Source organism: Apteryx mantelli, chromosome 11 (genome assembly GCF_036417845.1).
Source record: "Apteryx mantelli isolate bAptMan1 chromosome 11, bAptMan1.hap1, whole genome shotgun sequence".
In the NCBI taxonomy this organism is placed as follows: domain Eukaryota; kingdom Metazoa; phylum Chordata; class Aves; order Apterygiformes; family Apterygidae; genus Apteryx; species Apteryx mantelli.
This window is the reverse complement of record NC_089988.1, coordinates 25,437,796-25,443,027: the sequence shown is the minus strand read 5'-3', so window position 1 is coordinate 25,443,027 and position 5,232 is coordinate 25,437,796. Positions and strand designations below refer to the sequence as shown.

At 53.3% G+C, this 5,232-nt stretch overlaps 1 pseudogene; it reads left to right on the top strand.

Moving 5' to 3' along the window:
- The first annotated feature begins 4,124 nt into the window (after positions 1–4,124).
- On the top strand, positions 4,125–5,031 carry LOC136993155 (olfactory receptor 14C36-like; annotated as a pseudogene).
- Positions 5,032–5,232: the final 201 nt, after the last annotated feature.

Sequence of the window (5,232 nt, the reverse complement as noted above, 5' to 3'; positions counted from 1 at the left end):
GATGGGCAGGAACAAACGATGCATGAAGCAGCACGTGCAGAGGAGCCTGGTCTCACTCTTCCTCCACATGAGTGACCAGATGCAAGGAGTGGCCCAGGTTTGGACCAGGGATTTTGGGAAGCAATGGTGACATCCCTTGGGTGGGCTGGAGCAGCAGAGCAAGGGCTGCTGACAAGTGTCCCTTTGAATGCATGTCACTGTGAGGTCCAACTTCCTGAGTCCCCAAGGACAAGGCAGAGCTGCCTCTGCCTTCAGCGAGGGACAGACCCAAGCTGCATTTTCCCATTCTGGGCTGGGAACAGCTCGGGGCCTTACCAAGATGATGGGGACACAGGGTGTCCTGCCCTGGCTGTGGTGGCATCTCCCGGTCTCTGCTGCTCTGCAGGCCTCTCAGGAAGCCCACACTCTCTCCTCTGCTCCCTCTGAACCTCGGTACCACACAGCTTCTAGCTGGCAGTCATGAACAGGAAGGAAGAGGAGGCCGGTCCTGCGAGGAGGGACAGGCCTGGCCTTCTGAGGAGGCTCGGTACCAACCCTCTGCCTTGTGCTGTCTCCAGCTGCTGAGGGACAGCAGCGGAGCAGAGCAGTACCTGCACCAGAGCCTGCTGTACTTGGAGAACCCTGAGGCATCCTTGCAGGAGGCAGCCATGAGGTTCATTGGTGAGCCACAACCCCAGACCCATCCCTGCCCACACAGATTGGGTGACAGGAGGTTCTTCAGTCCCTCACACCATCTCTGGATCCTGCACCCTGGGCACTGTGCTTGGTCTCATAGGTAAGCTCAAGAAGTGTGGGATTGATGAGCAGAGAGTTAGGTGGGTTGAAAACTGGCTGAATGGCAGAGCTCAGAGCGTTGTGATCGACAAAAGAACGATTGCGATCGACTGGGTCCAGTCTTGTTCACCTTCTTCATCAATGACCTGGATGAAGGGACAGAGTGCACCCTCAGCAAGTTTGCTGATGATACAAAGCTGGGAGGAGTGGCTGAGACACCAGAAGGCTGTGCTGCCATTCAGAGAGACCTGGACAGGCTGGAGAGGTGGGCAGAGAGGAACCTCATGAAGTTCAACAAAGGCAAGTGCAGGGTCCTGCACCTGGGGAGGAATAACCCCATGCAGCAGTACAGGTTGGGGGTTGACCTGCTGGAAAGCAGCTCTGCGGAGAAGGACCTGGGAGTGCTGGTGGACACCAAGTTAAGCATGAGGCAGCAATGTGCCCTTGTGGCCAAGAAGGCCAATGGTATGCTGGGCTGCATCAGGAAGGATGTTGCCAGCAGGTCGACGGAGGGGATCCTCCCCCTCTACTCAGCCCTGCTGAGGCCACATCTGGAGTACTGCGTCCAGTTCTGGGCTCCCCAGTACAAGAGGGATGTGGCACTACTGGAGCAAGTGCAGCGAAGGGCCACAAAGATGATGAGGGGACTGGAGCATCTCTCTTATGAGGAAAGGCTGAGAGAGCTGGGCCTGTTTAGCCTGGAGAAGAGAAGGCTGAGAGGAGATCTTATCAACGTGTACAAGTATCTGAAGGGAGGGTGTCGAGAGGATGGGGCCAGACTCTTTTCAGTGGTGCCCAGCGACAGGACGCGAGGCAATGGGCACAAACTGAAACACAGACACTTCCATCTTAACATGAGGAAAAACTTTTTCACTGTGAGGGTGACAGAGCACTGGAACAGGTTGCCCCGAGAGGTGGTGGAGTCTCCTTCTCTGGAGATATTCAAAACGTGCCTGGATGCAATCCTGTGCGATGTGCTCTAGGTGACCCTGCTTGAGCAGGGGGGTTGGACTAGATGATCTCCAGAGGTCCCTTCCAGCCTCAGCGATTCTGTGATTCTGTGTGCAGGAGCAGCTCCTCTGCAAAGAGCAGCAGGGCTCCAGGCACTGCCTGCTACTGCTGACATGAGAGGAGACAAGGCAGAGAGAAGTGCAAGGCAGTGTGGAGTGGGAGGAGAGAGGAGAGCTCCTTGTGGGAGAAATCTTCACAGCCCTTGATGTGGTAAGTCTCTGGCTGCAGGGCAATGCTGCTGAGGTTCCTGGAAGAGTCTTCCAAACCTATTTCATCCCATGACTGATAGGTTTTTTAAGGAACACTCTCCTTTGCAGAGGAGGGGCAATTGCTTCAGAGTAGGCCTTCCCTGCCACACGGTCACAGGGACAGGGCATGCTGCTGCTTTCTCCCAAGGATGTCTGCAGGGCTGTGAAGCTGGGATATGCACCTAGGTCTGCCCAGGGCTGTGATTCAGAACAGTGTCCCTGCACTGCAGAGGAAGGTGCAAAAAAGGCTACTTGAAAGGGAAGGAGCTTTCCCTCCAGGGCTTTCAGTTTCCTAATGTTGGCAGGAAGGAAAAAGGAAAGAGTTTTCTGGTTTGGCAAGGAACTGGGACTCACTAACCTTCTCTCTCAGAGATCAGTAGGTCTGTGAGGAAGCTCAGCAAACCTTTTCAACCCCATCTCCACCTACAGCAGCACCAGCAGCACCTTTATGGTCTTATCAGGGTTTATGTGACCTGCTCCTTAGGACCTGTGAGCACAGAGATGCCCCTGGACAGTGCCCTGATTCAGGAGGTTTCTGTAGGGCAGAACTGTGCACACAGAAAGGGTGGGACAGGGTCTGTGAGTACGGACAGGGAAAAGATGTTGGGAGAGAGAAAACTCCAGGCAGCAGAGATGGGCAGGGAATGAGAGGGAAGTGCCAACAGAATCGTCATGGGAGGATGGATTTGGGCAAGTCATGGTCAGTGGTCAGTCCCTCCGATGCAGACACCTTCCTCTAAGCAAGCTCCCTGTGTCTCCTCTCCCACGCAGCAGAGCCTCTGCCCTGACAGCCATGGGGTCCAGGGCATGAGCTGCCTTCTCTGCAGGCAGACCTCTGGCAGAGGAGAGGTGCCCGACAAAGGGACTGAGAGTGACAGCCCTGCGATGTCACTGCCTGCGAGGCGGCATGCCTAGCTGGTAAGGTGAAGGCTTTCCTGAGTTCCCATCTGCCTCTCTCTCCTTGCCTCCCTTGGCAGCGGGATCATGGTGTCGCTCCTTCTTTCACCTTCTCTCCGTGCTGCTCCTGTTCTTGTTCTCAGGCTCTCCAGGGTGGGGGGTTTGAATGGGAATGAGGTTGCCCCAGCCCCCTACTGACTTGTGGAGCTCCAGAAAATGCAGTCACTGGAGCTGGGATCTGAGCTGACTCTGCCTTAGGAGAGCCCATCTCCAGTCCTAAGAGTCCTTTGACCATTTCCTTATAGTGTCCTGGCAGCCTGCGATCTGCCCTCTAGATAGGCACTGCTGTCTCATAGCATCTCTGTGATATCTGAGAGCCCCATGAGGAAGGTGCCGAGATGCTGAGAGTATGGAGATGGTGGTGGGAGGCTGTATGTGGGCATCTGAAAAGAGCCCTGTGTGTCCTTAACTAGAAGGGGAGTGTGGAGACATACCTCTGGTACCCAGAGAAAGGGTGAGAAGTTTGGAGATGTGCACTTTGAAAGTGGACTCGTGTGCTCTCAGCAGGGGCTGGTTTCTTTCTAGGGTAACATCATCCTTCACTCAAACAGGCAAGAGCACAGAACAGCTGGGAACTAGGCTAATAGACAGACCAGATGTCCTCATTCTGCAGTCAGTGACAATGAATCTGATCTTCTCAGGACTTGCAGCAGAAATGCTGAGAATTTCTACCTTTGAGGAACACTCCCCAGGGGTGACAAGGACATCTGAAAGAAAGTAAACACTATTTAAAAATTCTTAAAACTCTGTTCCTCAACCCTCCTTCTTTAGAATTCGGAGTGAAGATGCTGAAAAGCCCTTCTAAATGACGAGTGGATTTCACCTGACAGAAAATGTGAATGTCAGAGCTAGTCACTCCCATTCCCCTCTGACCACTGCTTTACAGCAGGACTGAGTCCTCTGGAGCCCATGGGCAGAGGTCCCTGCTCCTCACATTAGCACACTCAGGCAGGGCAAAGTGGATCTCCAGCAAGGGAGCTGCACAAAGATCCTCTCAGTAAAGAGAGGGGGGGGGCAATGTGGGGGCTTGTATGAGACCTGCAACATTGGGGGACTTCTTTGCTTGAAAATCTTCTCCTAACTTCTCAATGTTCTTTCTTCTTTGGACAGTCCCCCATGCCTGGAGATAGCGAAATGTCCAACAGCAGCTCCCTCAACGAGTTCCTCCTCCTGGCGTTTGCAGACACACGGGAGCTGCAGCTCTTGCACTTCTCGCTCTTCCTGGGCATCTACCTGGCTGCCCTCCTGGGCAACAGCCTCATCATCACAGCCGTAGCCTGCGACCACCGCCTCCACACCCCCATGTACTTCTTCCTCCTCAACCTCTCCCTCCTTGACCTTGGCTTCATCTCCACCACTGTCCCCAAATCCATGGCCAATTCTCTGACGGACACCAGGGCCATTTCATACTCGGGATGTGCTGCTCAAGTCTTTCTATTTGTCTTCTTCTTAGGAGGAGAATACTCTCTTCTCACTGTCATGGCCTATGATCGCTATGTTGCCATCTGCAAACCCCTGCACTATGGGACCATCTTGGGCAACAGAGCTTGTGTCAAAATTTCAGCAGCTGCCTGGGCCAGTAGTTTCCTCAATGCTCTCATGCACACTGGGAGCACATTTTCCATGCCACTCTGCCAAGGCAACACAGTGGACCAGTTCTTCTGTGAAATCCCACAGATCCTCAAGCTCTCCTGCTCAGACTCTTACCTCAGCGAAGTTGGGCTTCTTGTGGTTAGTGGCTCTTTAGCCTTTGGTTGTTTCATTTTCATTGTGCTGTCCTATGTGCAGATCTTCACTGCTGTGCTGAGGATCCCCTCTGAGCAGGGCCGGCGCAAAGCCTTTTTCACATGCCTGCCTCACCTGGCTGTCGTCTCCCTGTTTGTCAGCACTGCCCTTTTTGCCTACCTGAAGTCCCCCCTCCCTCTCCTCCCCAACTATGGATATGGTGGTGGCTGTTCTGTACTCAGTGGTGCCTCCAACTCTGAACCCCCTCATCTACAGCATGAGGAACAAGGAGCTCAAAGATGCCCTGAGGAAAGTGATTTCATGGACCTTTTTCAGCACTGGTAACATTGCCATTGCTCTCCACAAATGACTCCCCCTGTGTCCTGTACCAGGACTGAGCTTTGTTTGTTCACTTTATTTTTATTATGACTGTTATTACTGTTGTTATTATTATTTGTCACCATGTTGCTACACCAATGTTCGGAATCATTCCACTTTCAGTGAGACTGCTCTGTCT